The sequence below is a fragment of the Macaca nemestrina genome, chromosome 8 (assembly GCF_043159975.1).
Source record: "Macaca nemestrina isolate mMacNem1 chromosome 8, mMacNem.hap1, whole genome shotgun sequence".
Taxonomy (NCBI): Eukaryota; Metazoa; Chordata; class Mammalia; order Primates; family Cercopithecidae; genus Macaca; species Macaca nemestrina.
Genome location: NC_092132.1, coordinates 133,621,320 through 133,642,533, shown reverse-complemented (window position 1 = coordinate 133,642,533; position 21,214 = coordinate 133,621,320). Strand labels below are relative to the sequence as shown.

Below are 21,214 nucleotides of genomic sequence, written 5' to 3'. Positions count from 1 at the left end.
AAAACAAAAACAAAAACTGAAAAAAATTAGCCATACATGGTGGTGCACGCCTGTAGTCCCAGCTTCTTGGGAGGCTAGGGAAGATCGTTTGAGCCCAGAAGGCAGAGGTTGCACTGAGCCAAGATCATGCCACTGCCCTTCACTCCAGCCTTGGCAACAGAGTGAGACAGTCTTAAAAAAAAAAAAAGAAGAAGAAGAAGAAGGTGAGGGTTTGATGTGGTTTCTGACACCATCTTGCGCTTACTCATTACTGCCATTGTTTCAAATGCTGCTGAGGATGTGGGTTCTGAGCAGTGTTCTTTGTATTGTATCCAACAAACAACCTCCCTGCAGGCATCTCTTAACCTGGGGCCAGTGGTTGTTTCTCTCATTTTTTTTTTTTAATTTTCTCCTCATACTTGTAGGGGTTCTGCAACATGAACATTAAAAGGACGAATGGTATGAGTAAGTAGAGGGCATAGACAGATACAGGGCTTAACCGTTCATGCAGAGTCTCAGGTCTTTGTCCTTTGAAACCACTGGCTTTGGAAAATCCTCAAACAGAAATGTGGAGAGTATTGGAATTAAAGTCGTCATGGTGGGAACTGAGTAGATGATTTGCAGGGGTTCAAATCCACTTGCAGCTTCCTTTGAGGAAGGCATAGGTTGCAATGGGAAAGAAAGGTAGCTGAAACACAAGCTTGTAAAATAGAAAGGACTTAAACCAGGCTGATGGCTCCCACAGCAGCGTGTCTTTGAACTCCTTAGCATACCACTTCAGGACGTTTCTAAACTCTACTGGGTAGAGCTCTTGCAGCAGCACCACCTGCAGGGCCATGAACAGGGTGATGGGGACGCGGGTGAGGAAGAAGAGGCCCAGCAGTGACTCCATGCCGTGGCATAGTCTGTCGGTCGGGCCTGGACCTGCCAATGTGAGAAGAGTCAGTGTTTTCTTAATACACATTTTTCATGAAGTTTTTGAGAACCCCTCATATTTGAGTTGGAATCCTGGAGATCATTTAGTCCAGTTCTATCGTTTTAGAGATGAAGATGCTAAAACCCAAGAAGTTAAGCGTCTCTTTAGCCTGCACCGTAGGTTACTAGAGGGTTCTTGTCTTTTAATTTTTAGCCAGGAAAACCTCCCATCACAGCACACTGCCTCTCTTTTTATCTCAAAATGACAGTGAATTTTCTAAATCAGTCTATAAATAAGAACATCTCTTTCACTTCTAACCACCTCTGGTAAACAGTGACTGCTTTGGCCCTACCTGGCATTCTAGAGTGTTTTCAGCGACCTGGTTTTTATCCAGGCTGCAGTCCAAGCCCAGGCCCACCCCTGCCTTCCTCTCTGTGCCTGTGGTCCTCCACCCCTTTTTCTCACCTGGCGCTTGTGCAGTACTCCATGCATGACAGCAATCAATAACCTCCTTATTAATTAAATGACACTTTATAAAATCTCTCCTCCAGGGGCTTTGAGAAAGCCAGCTTTGGCTAGCCGTAAAGTTTTCAGTAATCATTTAAGAAAAAAAATGTTATTTATCATCTTTATGTCAGATCACGGCCGCCACATTCTCCCCAGGAGTTCAATCCATCAAGCTCCTCAATGCAAGAATGTCTAACAAGGTCCCTGTCACTTTTGGTGACATATACAAACCTCACCAGAGGCTCCTGACTCCCACCAGGATCAAAGTTGTAGGCACCACTCCAGCCCAGCGTCCTCCACCCCAGAAGCCAGCAAGACAGCGTTGCCTTCCTTCCTATCTTTATTTGTAGAATACCAGTGGAAAAGAAGGAATCCTTCAAAGTTTCATCCTTTCATGAAAATGGGTTCCTGTGGGCAAGATATCTGCCATTATGCACCTAACCTTTTATATCTGAGATTTTCAAGAGAAAATGGTTTGACTATGGTAATAGGTCAGCTTTTTGAGATTTCCAACTCTCTTGTGCACATTCCACATTTATAACAACTGTCATAACTACTAGCTATATAATATTTTGCAAAGCGATTTCAGTGATGCTATCTCACTTGATCCTCACCTCAACCTGATAAAATACACAAGGGGTTATGGACATTCTCATTTTGCAGATGAGTAAACTGAAGCATATGTATGGTCACTTGGGTTCTGGTGGCATTGTAGGGTTTGAGCTCAGATTTTGCTTCAAATCCCATGTGTTGCAAACTATTATATCACCTTGCTTTCTAGCCTCACCTCCCTTGCTGCTTTGTGTGTAGCACAATTGCATTTTGAATTAAGCTATTGTTTGTAGTCCTTTCTGTTTACCTGTATCAGGAACACTTTACCTGAAACAAAATGCTCAAGACTGGCTGGGCGCGGTGGCTCACGACTGTAATCCCAGCACTTTGGGAGGCCGAGGTGGGCAGATCACGAGGTCAGGAGATTGAGACCATCCTGGCTAACACAGAGAAACCCCGTCTCTACTAAAAATACAAAAAAGTTTGCCAGGCATGGTGGTGGGCACCTGTAGTCCCAGCTACTCAGGAGGCTGAGGCAGGAGAATGGTGTGAACCCGGGAGGTGGAGCTTGCAGTGAGCCGAGATCACGCCACTTCACTCTAGCCTGGGAGACAGAGCGAGACTCCGTCTCAAAAAAAAAAAAAAAAATCCTCAAGAACAAGACAAGATGCCATGTTTGGACTTTCCAATCAACTCAGAGTGGAAAGAAGACTTCATGTTGTTCCAGCTCCTATGCTGAAAGCTTCAGACTGGGTGGGGTCCACTCCCCTGAGCTCTGGGGCTACTGTGAACAAGCCTGAGCTTGTCTCTGACCACTGGTGTTTGGGCAGGGGTGAATCACACCATCATCTGAGGAGCAACTCATGCTGTCTGTTTCTCCAGCAACTAAAATGAGATTGGAGAATATCTGAACTGAATCCAGGTCACACCTAGAAGGTGTATGTGTTCGTGAGCTCATGTGTGTATATACGTACACAGTCAATAGGACATATCCAGTTTCAATTCACACTCAGTACCTGCACTGTGTTGAGTGTTTTCACATGGGTTGCTTTTATTGAATTCGAATCCCTCGAAGTGAATACTATTGTCTTCATTTTTTTCAGACAAAGAGTTGAAACTCAGAGAGGCTGTGACTCGACATTTGATGGTGACATACCTTCCTTTCCCTTCCCCCACCATAGAGTCCCTGGGATTACGGGTCACACTGCTTCCTCCTGGATGGATGTTTTATCAGCATGTCCCTGTGAGCTGTCGCCTGATTCTTTTCTTATTACCATCAAGTCTAGTCCTGACCAACAGGACCCAGGCCATTGAAATAGTATGATGTTCACTCATTGCTCAAGAATGGGAATGGGAGGAAGGCTACAGTTCTGCCCTGAGTGAGGGCCTTGGCTTTTCCTTCCACGGATTTGGCTGCAGATCCAGAGACATGAGAGCTGGAGGCTTCTGAGTGAGCATCCGTGATTTTCTGCTCTTTTTCTTGTTTTTTGACGACATGCTGAGCCACTGTGACTGATTTACTGGCTACCCCAAGGCTGAAAGCCAGTGTTAGAATTCCCTGCAATGGAAATGGTTTCTGCAGGCAAAAGTGGAGAAACATTAACTCATAAGAACAGGTGTTTGTTCAGAATGGTGGTTACTGGAGCCTGATGTGTTCCCCGGTACATCCTCCTGGGAGGTGGTGGGCAGAGAAGAAAAGGACTCAAGTGAGGTTAGAGAAAAACAAAGTAAGAACAAAGGAAAAAAAAAAAAAAAAAAGGAACGAGAGCCTTGTAGGGCTTGTAGGAAGGAACATACAATTTTTTTTTCATCTGTCCAGTTTCCATTCCCTTTGAGTTCTTTCTATGCCCCAGAAACTTCCCTTTCCTCTCCTACAGATAGCCCATGGCTGTAACTACTACCAAATTCACAGAGGCACACTAGTGCCCAGCTCTCACTCTCTTGAGCAATCTTGAAGAATTACAAAACCCCTTCCCTCTCAGCTCAGCTGGAATTGGTGAAACTCTCAAAAGAACATTAGATTAGGTAGATAGATAGACAGACAGAGAGACAGTTTAGATAGGTAGGTAGGTAGGTAGGTAGATAGATAGACAGACAGATAAAAGCATCAATGTCTACAGATACATAAAAATGAGCAAGTTGATGAGGTCCTGGTGCTTCAGTCAAATTTAACTAAAGACAGCCACAGTAGAGAATGCAGGCTACGCAAGCCCAGCTACTTAGAAACTTCAAAGAGCTCCCCCTTTCCAAATCTTTCATATTTTTCCATCCCACTTTGTCCTTGGCACATTCACCCTTCCTAAGGGAGAGGAACCTTTTGAATGCTTACTATGTGAAACCACTTGTATTCATCAAACACCTTCTTGTTACAAATGAAATACTAACTCAAAATAGCTCAGAAACAAAAAAGATAAACGTTGATCCTTCAGCTAAAGCTTGAAAAGGCAGGAGGGATTGCAGCCTCCTGGCTCTGCATCTGTCCTCACACCTGAGTCCAGGTTGGGGCTCATTCTTTTGGGTTCCTTTGCAGGGAGAGCTGAAGCCACCAACAGTTCTGGAGGCCCTGGTTTTAGGAGTGGTGAACAAAGAGAAAAGGGGACAGGTTGTCAGCCCAGCTTCAGAATGAAGATCTTGGGGGAAGGACTCCAAGAGGATGGACATGGACCATGTACTTTATCCTGGACCAGCATCACAGCCAAAGACCAGGATGAGTCAAGTATGTGAGTCCCTGCCCAGGTCTGCAACCAAGGGATGGATGGATGGATGGATGGATGGATGGATGGATGGATGGATGGATAGATAGATAGATAGACAGACAGACAGACAGACAGGTGTCAGATAGATAGGTGATAGGTGATAGATAGGTGTTGGGTGGGCAACTTTGCAAGCAATAATAATGAGTGTGGAGGTGGATTTACGCACAAGAGGAATTGGACATAATAACACTCAGAAAATCGGAACATGAGCCCCACAAACGTAAAGCAACGGAACATGAGCCCCACAAACGTAAAGTGAACACTGAAGTGCTGGAATGCATCATTTCATGTAATCCTCAGGCCAAGACTACCATTTAATAAGCTCGGTGAGGCAGGGCTCTGGGTGTGTTTCACATCGTATCCATGGTAGCTGGAATAGCACCTGGCTCATAGCAGATCCTCATATATGTGCTGAGTGAAAGTGAGCTTCCTGCTATTATGAAGCCCATTTTATGAGGCTTGGCGGGGTGAAAGAACGGGCAGAAGGAGAGGATTTGACCTCAGGGCTGTCTGGCCTGCTTCTCCCTCCTTGTACCCCATGGAACCGCCCCCTGCTGCGCAGTGCCATGAGCTCTCTGACCAGCACAGGTTTGCATTTTGCAGCCAGATACAGGCTTCACATGTGGGCCTGTCCAGTAGAGCCCTTCCTTGTCTCTGACAAGGCAAGGGAGAAAAGTGTGGCAGACGAGACCAGCTCAGATAGGAGGCAGGCCGGGCAGGAGATGGAGGATGGGGAAAAAAATTAGAACCAACCCTAGGGAAACCTGCCTGGTCTCCTGAGCAGGTGCCAGGCAGGCCAGGGCATGGCATCTGGGGCTGCTGTTGGATTCAGAAGTAGTCCAGGTAGCTGTCAGGATCCAAGTGACACAGGGAGGAGGATGGGTCAGCTGGTGACACTAGATGGCAGGTTGATGGAGGTGTGTTTGGAGCATAGGAGTTATCTGAGGGCAGGATTTTAGCCACATGAATAGGACCCAGGCATGGTGACCAGGCCCCAAGCAAGTCAGCCGGGGTCCAAGTAGGACTGGCCAAAGTCAGTGAGACGCTGAGGTGCCGGGCAAGACTGCTGAGGCAGAGGCAGCATGGTAGGACAAAGCCATGGATTGTCTGTCAGTGGGTGCCCAGAGTGCACCCCGATATACTATTAGGAAAGTAACAACCAGACTCATTCCAGACTCTTCCCCCAACTACACACACACACACACACACCGCAGCTCCTGTTGGAAAAGCTGGGGAAAAAAGGGACTGACAGAAGAAAGCAACAAGAAAAAAAATTACCTTGGAGTCAAAGGAAGCAGGCAGGCTGGGCGTAGTGGTTCCTGCCTGTAATCTCAGCACTTTGGAAGGCCAAGGTGGGCAGATCATTTGAGGTCAGGAGTTCTAGACCAACCTGGTCAACATGATGAAACTCTGTCTCTACTAAAAATACAAAAATTAGCCAGGCATGGTGGTGTGTACCTGTAATCTCAGCTACTTGGGAGACTGAGGCAGAAGAATTGCTTAAACCAGGGAGTTGGAAGTTGCAGTGAGCTGAGATCGCGCCACTGCACTCCAGCCTAAATGACAGAGTAAGACGCTGTCTTAAAAAAAAAAAAAAAAAAAAAAAAAAGGCAGGCAAAACCCACCCTTCTGGGTAGTGGGGTAGTTTTGGCTGCTTCTGTGTCTCTTTCTTCCCCCAGCCAGGCCTCTGTGGAACTGCCCCACCCCATCCCACCTTTTTCCTGTTGCCTACCTCATGGCTGACATTGCACATCTCAACTTTTAATTTTCCAAAGTCAGACACTGCGGTTGCCTTGCAGCTGCGCATCTGAATTCCCTCCTGTCCACAGCCAGCTTTGCCCAAGTATCAGTCTGGGGAAATCTGGAAACCGAGCCCCTGATGCTTTTTGGCCAAGCCCTCGCTGGCCCGAGACTGCCCCTGTGCAGGTGCACTCTTCACAGTGAGGAGTGCTCTCTTGATATCCTGGGGTGTTGTGGAATGGAAGAGTCTCTGAGGTCAGCTTTGGAAAAAAATCAAGAAACTGAAATATCATTAGTGTTTAACTCCTCTCTCTCCACTACTAGCCGTTAAACCAGCGAGAGGACCCAGTGTCCATGTCGGCTCATACTTTAGAAACGATTCAGCCACCGAGAGTGGATAAGTGCTGATAATTGGCTGCCCCGGAGGAGCTGTGGAGGCTGCTGCTTCCCAGGAGAGCTGCCCCATAACTCTCAGGGCAGGAGGCCCTGGCCCTAGCCCTGTGCCTCCTGGCCTGCTGTCCCTAAGGGCCTGGCCTCTGGTTGACACAGAGCCGATGCTGGCCTCGCACAGCAGTGGACTCCCTTGCCTGCAGAGCTATGCCTGCTGAGCTAACAGAGAAGCAGGGGATGGGGAAGCAGAGCTATTAGCTCGTCTGAAGAATGCTCCCTCGATCAAATAAATGAACTGCACTGTTTACTGTGTAAACTTGGACTGAAGCAGCCGCAGTGAGGGGGCTTCATCATAAGGACTGTTAATATTTATGACCGACATCAGTGGCTCCTAGCGACACAATAATGAGCCCATTACCCCCTGAGCTGGCGTCGCCACCACCTTCCAGCAGACGCAGAGAGGAGGAGGGGAGGGGTGGGGTGGTCGGATGGGTGATGGGTGCCCAGCAGTACCAAAGGCCTTCCTAATCTGCATCTTAGAGTCCATGCAAGATGTAGAAGTGTCTGCTGAGTACCCACTGTGCACAGATCATTGAGCCAGTGCTGAAGATGTAAGGGATTCTAGGAAACCACTGAGTAACCAGAGGAATGAGTGCTACCAGAGGTTTGACATTCAAGCTGCAGTTGGCCCCTTGTCCCTGGGTTAGGCAAGGCTTCCCAGAGTAGAAGGATATGGCTTCCCAGATGAACAGCCTCAGCTCTGGGAAGCTAGGGTGATCTTTACATAGAGAAAGTGGGCTCCCAGGACCGGGGGGCTCAGTGTCTCTCCTGCAAGACTGTCTCATTCTTCCCTAAAGGCCTCCCTGAGCTCTTCTCCAGCTCTCTCCTGGAGCAGGAGCTCCAATTTGAAGCCCTCAAAGCTGGTGAGAGTGGGCTGGCAGGAGAGGAGGCAGCAAGGGAGACAGTGAGAAGACCCTGAGTGAGCTTAGTGGCTGCACACTGAGGCTTTGGTCCTCCCTTGAAGTGGTTGACTTAGGGCCCCCAGGGCCAGCTGCTCTCCCTGGGTGGGCCAGGCACTGATCCTTGGCACCCAGGACACTTCCTGGCCTAAATGATCCACCCTGGCTCTAGGCCTGCTCTGCCAGTCCCACTAACTGTGTGACGTTGGGCAAAGAACTTTCCTTCCCTGGCCTGATTCCATTTTTGCACAAGAAGGGATTTGGGCCAGAAAGGCATCATTAGCTTGCCCTAATCTAACCTGAACGGCTTGAAGAAGCCAGACCCAGGATGTGTACATGCATGGAGAAAAGCAGAAAGGGGGAGGGGGTGCCAGCCAAGGCACTTTGGTCCAAGGCTAGGCTTCTTGGGGTCCAAGAACCCCCAAATTGTAGGCCACAGTGTATGTGTGCGTATAGCATTCATTATTCTTAAGTAGCTCAGAAACAGTTCAGAATCACTGCATGCAGCCGTAAGGTTCCTTCAAATTCTGAGATCCTCTAATTCTAAAACTCCCACACCCCATGGAACTCTCTCCCTGAGTTACGTTATGGACGGGGTTGTCCGAGTCTCTCTGGATGCACAGTGGGGCAGCCTTCAGGAATGGAGAGATCACTGGGGCTGGCACCCATGTGGTGTATTCACATATCACAAGGGTGAGGGCACAGCTTTTGGAGTTGGACCTTATTTGGAATCTGAGCTCTCTGATTACAGTGATGCCTGTAAGTCTTAGTCTCTTCATCTGTGAAATTGGCATCATAATGCAGGGTGAGTCTATGTCTGAAAACACAGGTGAATACATAATGAGCCATTTATAGATAGTACATTACAGTCCGTGATAAAATAATACTGTGTGTTAAGGTTGCATGGCCACTTCCTAGTAGCATCTACATCAGAGGGTGGTTTAGAGGATTCTATGCAATGATGAATATAAATTCCCTGGCACAATGCATGTGCCAATAAATGTTACCAATAATAATGATTATCACAACGTTTATCTCTGTGCCATGCAGATCAGTGTCCTGTGCTAATGTTCACCTCTGCCTCCGCCAGGTGGTGCCTCTGATTATGAGCACACCCTCGAGTTCACCCAAAGTGCAGTGTGGAGGGAGGATTCCTGAATTTGGAGGCCTCAGTGGGAGCAGATAGACCCAAGAGGAGACAAACTAGGAGTCCAGTCAAGCCACTGGAGGCCCAGAGGATCTTGCAAGGACAGCAGACATGTGGTTTAGAGGAACAAAGGGCAGGCAGGCAGCAGAGTCCAGCAGTAGCTGAGACAGTGGTACAAGGGAGGCTGTCTATTTATAGCACCCGATGGTCCCCAAGTGCTGATTGTGGCCCCAGAGGAGCCAGAGACCAGCAGGTGAGTTCTATTCTTGATTGCTGCGAGTTCGGGTTCGCAGATGCTGTGATTACTTCTCAGCAGGGCGGTGGGAGGGGTGGCCAAAGTAAAAGCAATGCACATGGTGTGGGCAGCTGAGTAGCATTTTCCAGAGCAGAGAGGACCTGATTCTCCTGCTAAACCTGGGTCTGCAGATGCTGCTCTTTCCCCATCATTCTTTCATTAAAGTGGAGCCAGGAACTTTGAGGGGGTGGGGCATAGTAGCTGTTGGGTAGAGATGCTTATAGCGAAGCTAGAAGGTCTCTCCTGAGTTCTTCAAATGAAAATCAGATCCCTAAGGGTTCAGGATGAAGCGTAGTTTGGAAGGAGGGGAGGCTGTTTGATGGATGGAAAGAACAAAAAAATCTATTAGCAGTGCTTTGAGCTCCTTAGAGAACAGTTCCTGAGGAAGCCAAGTAAATAACTTCCTGATACCCAAGATTTGTTAATTAAGCACTTTGAACAGGCTTTGGGAGGAGGGGCAGACAACTGTAGAATCCGACTTCTGAGTCTCCTGGCCTCAGGAGAGAGGGCATGTGTCTCAGTGGCCAGAGGTGTCTCCCAGCCTCCGTGTAAGGGATGGAGCTGCTTCACTACAGGAGGGAGAGCTGGTGCATGGTGGAACCCCATGTAGAGAGGACAGGGCAGGGCCTGAGTGGCATGGTGGCACATGTGTTGTGCTGTCCTTCTTGACCCCGTGAGCTGTGTGTCATGCAGAGCTAGCAACACCTGACATGTCCAGGAGAAAAGCCACCCGGCCTCACCCAAGGGGACTCCGGGAGGAATGTCTGCCTGTGGATCCCAGCATCTCTGCAGCAGTGCATCATGAATCTGGTTCAAGCCCAGGAGACCCTGGGCTCCCCTTCTGATGTGCACATGCTCCTGGGAAAAGTAATGCATGGAATCGCTGTGTCTTCTTTAAGGGAGGTTGTTCAGATCTGAGAGTTCCTTGATTGGAAAAAGGGGGCCAAAGAGGAGAAAGAGAAGGCAGCACTAAGAGAAAGAGGAGGGGAGGGAGCTGGAGGCTGCTCCTCCACCCAGCCTGAGGGAAGCAGACACCAAACCTCACCCCAGAACTCCTTAGCCTGCTCAGGGGCCTGAAGCTTGCTCCAGAAGAGGCCCAAGGAAGAGAGGAAAGAGGATAAGGAGCTGGGGACAGAGAATAGAACTCCTGAGAGCTGATACCAAGAACTTGTTTGCTTTTTTCTCCCCAAGGGGTCTTCAGGCAAGTCTAATCTGGGTCACTGTCCTGGTTCTAGGGAGTAGACCTAAATGAGACGCTCATTCTCCTCCAACACCCCTCCCGTCTTCGTCAGGTGGTTTTCCTGTGTGACCTCATCCACTTGGTGTCATTCCTACAAAGGGCCTATGAAAAATAAATGTCTGGTCCATGGAATCTTCATCTGGAGGAGTCCTGGAGGGGGAAGGAATCCTAGGCGGGTCCCTTGTATGGGAGAGAAAAATCCTTAAAGTAAAGTGAATGTGTCCAGCTTGGCTGCTACCCCAAATCTCCCAGGTCTAATTCAGCCAGCCCTTCCCAGACAGTAGGCTGAGTCTCATCCCCATGCAAGAATCATGAGTTACCCTGACTCCAGGCTTGTGGGAAATTCCCCATGACAACCAGGTGGAAACCTAGCCTCTCTATCGCAGCCTGAGAAAGAGGCCTCACACCCAGCACCACATCCCACAGTTCTGCACAAAGCCAGCCCAGTTTGAAGACAAAGAGAAGGAACTCTCCTTTCTTCATGTGGAAGACACATGCACACACAAGTCTAGCTGAGGACATGATAAGGAAAAGCTCATGGACGTTCCAAGATGGGCTTGGCCCTGTACAGCTGTGTCATGCTGAGTCCCTGGGCACTGAGGAGGGTGGTCGGTGGGAGAGGACTCTGGTAGCTGGGAAGACCTGGGTGAAATCTGAGTTGGCGACGGGCATTGTCCCCGTCTTTCCACACTCTGTGCAGCGTCGTCCCCAGTGAGGCCCAGGATGGAGTTCCCCCATAGCAGATGGGCAGAAGAAAAGTGCGGAGGAAGCACACAGAGCCAGGGGACTCAGGAGGGAGGGCGCCTATCACTGCCTCACCCATTCCTTTCTATGTGGTTCTAGTCCAGGCTGTTGATGCTGTCCTTTGTGTTTCTGGCTGAGAGGAGGGGGTCTGTCTCCTGTTCCCGCCTTTGCTTTCTGCACCTAACTTTCCCCCAGCCTCAGCTTCCTCCTTACCTCTGCCAGCTTATTTATTCCAGGTAGTGACTGAAAGCTACAGATGTTTATTTCCTTTTTATTTTTTTGAGAAGGATCTCGCTCTGTCACCCAGGCTAGAGTGCAGCGGCGTGATGTAGCTCACTGTAGCCTCTGCCTCCCGGGTTCAAGCTGTCCCTCCCGCCTCAGCCTCCCCAGTAGCTGGGATTACAGGCACGCACCACCACCCTTGGCTAAGATGTTCATTTCCTTTGGAAAGATAAGGAAACAGGCGCGGGGTTGTGGAAGACCACTCTGCCTGGGAAGTGCAGAGCCTGGATGTGCACGCAGTTTCCTGACAGGGCAGCCCCCGTTGTTCTGCTGTTACGCACACTGCACTTGTTGGTACACTCTGGAAGATCCTGCCATTGCGCCTCATCTAAATTTGTCCTTCCACCACTGCTGCCCAGGTCTCAGACTCATAATTTCACTTTCCCTTAAAGGTAAGGCTGGCATTTAGAGTAAGAAGCAAAGTGGTCCGGATGGGCAAGTTCCACTACCCTATCTGGGAGAGGAGGACCCTTTTGTGTGTGATGTGCCCAGGAGTACTGCAGAATCAATAACCATGGACTCCTCCAGACCTCCAAGACATAAGCCATTCCTGTTGTTTGAGGTACCATGGGCCATAAGGATGGGCAGAAGGGCAACCTCTTTAAAACCATTAAGAGCAACTACGTATCATTCCAAGACTGAAAGAGCAGTATGCCTAGGATGTAAACCCTCTCAAATTCATCTGTGGATTCCACACAATCACAATCACAATCACAATCAAAATTCAAGCAGAATTTTTTTAAAAATAGAATTTGACAAGCTGGTACTAAAATGTGTATAGCAATGCAAAACATCTAAAATAGCCCAAATGATTTTGAAAAAGAACTGGGTTGGAGAACCCACCCTCGCTGATTTTAAGACCTACTGAAGAGCTATTTTACTCACGACTGCATAGCGCTGGCATAGGGTGGACTTATATATCAATGAGGCAGAATAGAGAGTCAAGAAATAGACCCATACATGTATGTCTAATTTATTCTCAGAAGGGGAGGCAAGACAGTTTGTTGAATGAAAGGAAAATCTTTTCAACAAACTGTTCTGGAACAACTAAAAGTCCATACAGAAAGGAAAAGAAAAAAAAAAACATGAACCTTTATCCTTACTTTATTCTCACCATACCGAAAACGTGACTTGAAGTGGATTTTAACCTAAATATGAAAGCCAACTGTAGACTTTTAGAAAAAGCTGTAAGAGAAAACCTTCACAATCTTGAGTTAGGCAGATATTTCTTAGGACACAAAAAGCATAAACCATTAACAAAAAACAGTGATAAATTGAACTTTATCAAAATTTAGAACTTCTGCTCTTTGAAAACTACCATTAGGAAAAGACAAGCCGCAGATCAGAAGAAAATATTTATAATAAGTATATCTGACAAAGAACTTACATCTGAAATATGTACAGAACTCTTACAACTTAAGAGTTCACAGACACCTTCCAAAAGAGAATATAGAAATGCAAAATAAGCCCATGAAAAAATGCTCAGCATCATTAGTTCATCAGAAGAAGTGTCAATTAAAACTGTGGATATTATTACACACTCCCTGGAATAGTTATAAAGACTAATAATCCTTAGTATTACTTAGTATCTGGAGCAATAAGCACACAAATGATGCTGCTATGGATGTAAAATGGTACAACTACTTTTGAAAACAGTTTGGTAGTTTCTAACAAGGTTAAACATAAATTTACCATATGAGATGCCAACTGGACACTGAAGTATTTAGCAAAGTAAAAGGAAAACAAATGTCCCCACAAAGACTTACACAGGGAGTACAAAACACACAGTAGCTCCAAACTGCTGTGTCGTAATAGCTTCAAACACATGTCAATCAACAGGTGAATGAATAAAAAACCTGTAAGCTTCACAGCTTGACTTAAATACAGCCATGTCACGAATCATCTTTTTAAATTACAAACATAGGTTTGTAATGTCATCCTAGCAGTTTAAAAAGATGAGCTCATGATGCATTCAGCAATATGGATTACTCACACCACATTCTGCTGTGTGAAATAAGCCAGGCATAAAACCGTACACATCATAAGATTCTGTTCATATCAGTCTCTAGAAAAGACTGATCAACTGTTACAGCAATTATAAATAATGCTGCAATGAACATACATGTGCATGTATCTTTGTAATAGAATGATTTCTATTTCTTTGGGTATATACCCAGGAATGGGATTCCTGGATCAAATGTTATTACTGGTTTAGATGTTTGAGGAATCGCCATACTGTCTTCCACAATGGCTGAACTAATTTACATTCCCACCAATAGTGTAAAAGTGTTCTTATTTCTCTGCAGCCTCACCAGCATCTGTTGTTTCTTGACTTTTTAGTAATGGCCATTGTGTCTGGTGTGAGATGGTATCTCATTGTGGTTTTGATTTGCATTTCTCTAATGATCAGTGATGTTGAGCTTTTTTTCATGTTTGTTGGCTGCATGAATGTCTTCTTTTGAGAAATGTCTGTTCATGTCTTTTGCCCGCTTTTTGATGGGACTGTTTGTTTTTTTTCTTGTAAATTTGTTTAACTTCCTTGTAGACTCTGGATATTAGACCTTTGTCTGATAGATAGATTGCAAAAATTTTCTCCCACTCTGTGGCATACATACACATGGAATACTATGCAGCCATGAAAAGGAATGAGATCATACTCTTTGCAGGGATGTGGATGGAGCTGGATGCCATTATCCTCAGCAAACTAAACACAGGAACAGAAAACCAAACACCACATGTTCTCACTTATAAGTGGGAGCTGAACAATGAGAACACATGGACACAGGGAGGGGAACAACATACACTGAGGTCTGTTGGGGGGCAGGGTGAGGGAAGGGAGAGCATTAGAAAAAAACAGCTAACGTATGCTGGGCTTGCTACCTAGGTGATGTGTTGATAAGTGCAGCAAACCACTGTGGCACATGTTTACCTGTGTAACAAACCTGCACATATACCCTGGAACTTAAAAATAAAGTCACAGCAAATAGATCAGGGTTGTCTAGAGCCAGGAGTGGAAACTGATTGTGTAAAGGCACAAGAAAACATTTTGATATGATAAAAATATCCTACACTTTTTTAAAATGTATTTTTATTTTTCATAGAGACAGAGTCTCACTGTATTGCTCAGGCTGGCCTCAAACTCCTAGGATCAGGCAATCCTCCCACCTCAACCTCCCAAAGTGTTAGGATTACAGACATGAGCCACTGTACCCAGCCCTGATATTTTATGTATCTTGATTGTAGTGGTGGCTATAAAGACATATACATTTGTGTGAGTGTATCCATGTATACATATATCTGAATATATATTTGTATTATGTACTCATCAAAATGAACATTTAAAGTGAGGGCATTTTATTGTATGTAAGCTATAACTCACTAAAGTTGCTGTAAAAAGACAACATATATCAGGTCTTTCTGACCTGCTTACTTCTAACCATTACAGTTCCCACTGCACTTAAAGCCCTGACTCCTCACCGCATTCTACAGGGCCCTGCATGCTCTGGTGCCATCTCTCACCACTGTTTCCAAGGTCATTGTCTTCTAGGCACACTGGCCTACTATTATTCCCTTCTGTGGCCCTCCGCACAGGTAGCCCCACTGCTCTACGCTCAGCTCTGTGTCCCGTGCCTATAGGGTCTCCACCCCAATAGTTCTCTACTTAGCCTTTACTGCGAGTCATCATCATTAGCTCCCCAATTTAAATGTTGTCCCTCGACTATATTTGTCTATGACACTCTCTTCCTACCTAGGCCTTATCACAATTTATACGTACATGTGAATTAATGAGGTGTCCTCTTTTTAAACGTTTTTCCTACCCTAGACTGTAAGATCAAAACAGGATCAAGTTTGCTTTGTCCCCTACTGCATCCCTAGCATCTAGCAATGTCCCTGCAGATAGTCGAGTCTCCATAAATATTTGGTAGATAAAAGGATGGGCAAATTGATAAATCAACGAATCAATATTTTTCTTTAGGAAGTTGTTAGGAATCAGTGGATCACCATGGTGAGGGCTACATGTGGTGGAATAAAGGACTCAGCCTTGGGTGTGAGGCCCTGGCTCTCTCACTAATGCACAGACCAGACTGGATTCACTAGGTCAGGGTTGGGGCCCAGGAATTCTAACATTTAACAAGGGTCCCAGGGTAATTATGATGTAAGAATGTATGATAATAACTAGGTAAGCATATATATCTATAGCATATATATACACATATATTCCTATAAACACTTGCAAATCCATATGTAGAGATTTTTGAGCCATTGTTTCAAAAAATGCAATTCCTTACTCATTTAGCTGTATCTGTATTTTCTCATTCAACAATTCCTGGTAGAATCCCTCTAAGTTGCTTGACATGTTATTATTCTTTCCTCTTTATTAATAGATAAAGATACAGTGCAGGGTATGTGGTGGTTGTTAGTGCTATTCACCAATATTGTCTTCTTTTCCAGACACATGTACATAGAATTGTACTTCCTGGCTCATCTTTGGCTGAATAGGGCCATGTGACTAGTCATAGCCAAGGAATTATGACTTCTGCATTGAAGCATTTAATCATCTGGTTCAAGGCCCTCCAGAACTCATTTCCCTGTGGCACAGCAACTGGAAATATTTAAGGTAATGTTCGTTCCATCAGCCTGGGTCCCTGAATGACCCCAGGGAACAGAGTCCTTTACTGGCTTGACTTGGACATATAGTATGAGCAATCAATCCATTGTTATTGTTTTAAGTTATTGAGCTTTTGGAGTTACTCCATATCAACACGCAGCCTAGCCTAACTGAAATATATTGTTGTACCAGAATTCATTCAATCATTCTTTGCCACTAACAACAGTACTCCAAGAACATCCTTTCACATATATCGTTAGACGCTGGTGTGAGTCTAGACAAATAGAGAAAAATATGGAAGGATACATAAAAGGCTGACATAGGTTCCATGGTTTTGTGGAGGATTTGTGGCTGAGAATTATTAGTATGGAGGAGGTTGGAGAGAGGAAGAAGACACAAAGAAAAGAAAGAAAGCAAAAAGCTATGTACAATGTAATCACATTTATGTAATTCTGTAAAAGTATAAATCTTTATGCAGTCCTACATAAACATATCTATATCTATGTTTGAATTTTTAAAAAATAAATACTTAAATTACTAATTTTTAGAAAGAAAGCCACCAGAGCATTTAAGACCCTAATGAAAATGCAAGTGTTATTTTGGATGCTCAAATACTAGGGGATTATGGAGCAGTTATTTAGGCTTCTGCTCCGGTCACATTAAGGGATTAGTAACTGCGTGCTGATGGAGAAGTGAAAGCACAGCATTCAGGGCAGCCTGGTGTTGATGCTGGGGAAGAGGATGGGTGGCGTGGGGGAGGGAAAGGACTGTGATGCCTTTCGATATTAGGTCAAAAAGGGTGCTTCAGAGGGAGAAGGAATAGCAAAAGGGCTTTGGGAAAGCAGATGAGGATACTGATTTGAAGGAGGGAGGTGCATAAGCAGAGCTAGCAAGAAGAACCCAGTCATCAATATATACCTGTGAGATCACCTGGTCTGTCATCATTTGATAAGAAGGAGCTATTTTCTTTTCAGATTATCTCCTGTAACTAGCACAATGCCTGACTTGTCAGAGTAAGAACCCACAAGCATTTGACGAGAGAGTGTGTGTGTGTGAGAAAGAAAGAAGCAAGGAAGGGACTTGATTACATAGCTTATCGGTTGCAGAGCCAGGAGTAAAATTCAGATGCAGGCTCATTTTAGCTCCAGATTCTTCTAGGAGTACTTGAAAGAGATCCACAGAGAGATAAGAGGAAGGGAAAGAGAGAAGGGAGGGAGATAGTGCTCTCTTTCTCTCTCTCCCTCCCTCCGTCTCTGTTTTTCCCCCTTCCCCTCTCTCAGAAGTGGAGGTGCATTGTATTGAGGGGAACACCAGTAGGCCCTTCTCCAGTAATTCAGGTTGTGTAACAGAAGGACACCCCTCCCTCTGTATGTGCTCCCCAGTGTTAGGAGCCTCTTAACTCATCCATGAGCATTCGCCCCCTTTGGTTTTAACAGCCCACCAGCCATCTCTGCCTTAGTTTGTCACTTCCAATAGGCCCTGGTATCTGACCTCGTCAAGTACCCCGTGGGGTCAGGCAGTCTCCCAGTCCTCTCTGGACTCAACTATCTGAAAAGGATTGGCCTGTAATTCGAACAAAATAGACTGAATATGTTAATGAGGGAGTGCTTTTATTTTCTGTAGCCTTTCTGTAGCATGTGCATTTTCCTGAGAAAGAGGATCTTTGGAGCAATCCACATGTCTTTTCCCTGGAAAGAGATCCTCAGAGCTATCTTTTCTACAACTGACCACATCCTGAAGATAATATCTCCTGGTCTGGTTATGCTAACTCTTCATGAAATGTAGAGAACTGGCCAAGGATTCGAAAGTGGTTAAACAGAGGATCTGATAAACTCATCTATATCAAGGTGTTAGGGTCTGATAACCCCTTAATGTGTTATCTTTCCAAGCAGACTTGCATTATTATAGAGCACAGAAAAAGTAAATTGTTATGCATTAGCTGATAAGGCAGTAGACGCTGGCTCAATTTTCCAAACATGAATATGTTTGATGTAAGTGGATCATAGAAACTAGGTGGTTGAGTATTAGATGATTCGGGATGTGGTAAGATACGGTGGATACAGGTTATTAAGAATTGGGTTTGGATTGTGTATCAAATGGTATGCTTTTAACCAGAAATAATAGATTACTGAACTAAATGTGGCTGAAAGATTGAGGAAATTTTACTATATTATATAACAACTCCAGTTTGGTTAATTCAACAGCAGGAAATGTTTCCTCTTTCTGTTGAACCCCATATGACTGAAAGGTGCTGTAGTTGTTCTATGTACTATGTGAATATGACAATCTTAATTATAGAAAATATCTCTCCCTTCACTCCTTGGGCAACTTTTTTTCAATAGAGAGAAGAGCCTTTTTCAATAGAGAGAAGAGCCTTTACAGAATCCCTTTGTATTAATCAACATGGACTTACAGCCATAACAAATATCACCAAAATTCTAATGGTCAAATACAATTAAGCCTTATTTCTTGCTCAGGTCATTCTGGTTCAAGCAGACCAGAGTGAGGAGAACGTTCTGCTCCATGAAGACATTCAGGGATCCAGCCTCCTTCTATTTAGCAGCTTCAGCATCTTCTGGGATTTCAGAATAACATGCTGGATCCTCTGCACCTGCCCTGTGGATGGAAGGAAATGTAAGACATCCTCTTAGTTCTCATTGGTGATGTATGAGTTACTGTCAAGAAAATGAAAATCATCAGACTGGTTTATGTTGTGCACAAACCCTAAGGTGGCCCCCAATATTCCCTGCCTTCTGGTATCCGTGCCCTTGTATAATCCCTTCTGCCTTGAATGTGAGTGAGATACGAGACTTTTTCCAACCAATGGAAGATGGCAAAGGTGTGTGAGTGAAAACATCCTTGAGTATGTTTTGTTAGAATGTCACGTTTGTGATTACATTATGTCACTTTATATAAGGCTCTGTCTCCCTGAGATTTCTGCTTGCTGGCTTGATGAATTAAGCCAGGTGGAAAGGTTTTAAGTGGGCAGCCTCAAGCCAACAGCCAGCAAGGAACAAAAACTCTATATTCCACAATCACCCTGTATTCCACAACCCCGAGAAAATAAGTAAGCTTGGAAGCAGCTGCTTCTCCAGTCAAGCTCCCAGAAGAGAACACAGCCAGGCTGACTCTTGAGTCCAGCCTTGTGATGGCCCAGGTAAGCCATGGCCAGGCTCCTGACTGATAGAAACTGTGACATTACATGTGTTATTTTAAGCTACTAAGTTTGTGATAATTCGTTGTGCAATAATAGCTTAGTTAAATCATGATTAACCACTGGAAGAAGAAGGAAGCCAACATATCTGATGCACTGGAGAATGAACATCCATTCAAAATCAGGCTCTTCCAGAAAAGACAAGGGACACTTGGCTATAGGTAGACCACAGACAGTGTTTGGCATAGTGTCTGCATTCAAATATATATATATATATATTTTTAATATATATATATTTTTTATAATATATATAATATATATATAATATATATTATATATATATTTTTTATATATATATATTTTATATATATATATTTTTTTACATATATAAATGGAGGATCTTATATACATTATTTTGTTTTAACAGAAGTACAGAGAAGTTTTCTGTAAAATGGAAATGAGTATCATGAAGTTTTCAATGAACAGTGTGAAACAGAAAAAAAACATCAGCATTCATTAGGTCCCAGACCTCTTTGAGAATCTGATGAAATTCTGGACAACCTCTCCTCCCACAAGCAAGATGTACTTGAATACCTACACATAAAATGTTGCATTCAATTTTAGAATGTGAAGAGATCACTTGAGGCCTATCCAGAGGGCTCTAAGGTAGGTACGTACTACACAGGGCTTGGAGACCTGGACTGCTCTGGTCACGTAGATGTGAGAGGGTGATATCAGCGGAGAGTTGTAGTGAGTAAGAAAATGTTCTCAGGAAACCTCAGCTTGTCGTTATATGGCAGAAACATGTTCAGATGTGTGACTCAGGGATCACTTAAAATAGTTGGGGCTGAAGACAATGAAGACAGTATCCCAGGCGTCAGGGCTGATGGGTAAGGATGTGAGTTAAGGAAGGCACTGACACACTGCAAGGAGGAGAAGGTGAGAAAGCAGAGGAATGAGGGTGGAAGGAGCAAGAACTGCACCTTCCAGGTGCACTAGGGTATTACCACCTCCGCTTTCCCTGTGCTGGGGTGAGGAGGAGGAAAAAGAAAGGACTAGTAGAAGCTGTTTCTAAGAGATCTCTGGCTTCTCCATGAGAATTGCTGAACTTTGTTTCCGATTCAATGGCAATCCAAAAAAATTAATATAAGCATTTTTCCGGACCATATAGATAACCACCTTAAAACCAGCCACTGATTTCATTGTCCCCATTTGCCTTGGCATTGTGGTCCTGTCTGTAACAATTAGCACTACAATAATTGACGCAGTCTAGATAGAAAAGAACAGAGGGGAAATTGCAATGTAAATGGCACACTCCTGCCAAGTGAAAACCAAATGACTTCATGGATGCTGATGTGTTCGTGGGAGAACTGAGTTGTCACAAGGCACGTGGAAGCAGAGGCAAGCCAAACTCAGAGGACCTGTTGGATGTGCTCATGTCCTGGGTGGTTGACTGAGTTTTAGCAAAGCAATACTGACTGTAATAGTTTGGATTCTGTCATCTTCTTTGTATTTAATCTGTAAATTTGTTTGGGGTTTGTGGCTGCCACAGACAGCCTGTTCTTCTCTTTCTGGACATGTGGTAAAATGGCACGGTGAGCAGGACACATGATTAGTTCTGGCCGGTGAGTTATGAGTGCGAAGTGACGCTCCACAGTATTTAGCTGCAGTGTGAGTCTCTCCAGCACTGCCTTTGCCTCTCGCAGTACCTTCCTGTGTGCTGCTCCAGGTGCGTCCCAACTCCTCTGTGCCTCCTCTGGAAGCGGGTCTGTAGAAACTGGGTCCATGGTCTCCCTTCCATTCTAACTTCCAGTTGGATTTGCCCCATGGAGTGTTCTGGCAGGAGACTGCAGGGCAGGAGGTGAATGGGGTCCAAAGAGTAGGAATAAGTCCCTTGGCTCCGTGTGCCAGGTCAGTCTGGGTTGGCTGCATCCCTCTGCCAGT

At 45.1% G+C, this 21,214-nt stretch overlaps 3 long non-coding RNA genes and 1 pseudogene across 5 annotated transcripts in view; 2 read left to right on the top strand and 2 right to left on the bottom strand.

The window, feature by feature from the left end:
* Window positions 1-4,701, top strand: part of LOC139355901 (uncharacterized) — a 56,306-nt gene extending 51,605 nt beyond the window's left edge. The window contains exon 3 of the long non-coding RNA XR_011607170.1: window positions 4,485-4,701. This is a non-coding gene — a long non-coding RNA (uncharacterized lncRNA). The remainder of the gene's footprint in view (window positions 1-4,484) is intronic.
* LOC105482107 (sigma intracellular receptor 2 pseudogene) lies at window positions 368-886 on the bottom strand (annotated as a pseudogene).
* A 4,194-nt stretch (window positions 4,702-8,895) lies between the features above and the next one.
* Window positions 8,896-21,214, top strand: part of LOC105482110 (uncharacterized) — a 41,640-nt gene continuing 29,321 nt past the window's right edge. For both annotated transcript variants that reach the window (XR_987391.3, XR_011607168.1), the window contains exons 1-5: window positions 8,896-9,199; window positions 11,900-12,069; window positions 15,960-16,125; window positions 18,594-18,750; window positions 19,698-19,936. This is a non-coding gene — a long non-coding RNA (uncharacterized lncRNA). The remainder of the gene's footprint in view (window positions 9,200-11,899; window positions 12,070-15,959; window positions 16,126-18,593; window positions 18,751-19,697; window positions 19,937-21,214) is intronic.
* The window catches only part of LOC105482106 (uncharacterized), a 180,882-nt gene continuing 178,341 nt past the window's right edge, over window positions 18,674-21,214 (bottom strand). For both annotated transcript variants that reach the window (XR_011607169.1, XR_987389.2), the window contains exon 4: window positions 18,674-18,732. This is a non-coding gene — a long non-coding RNA (uncharacterized lncRNA). The remainder of the gene's footprint in view (window positions 18,733-21,214) is intronic.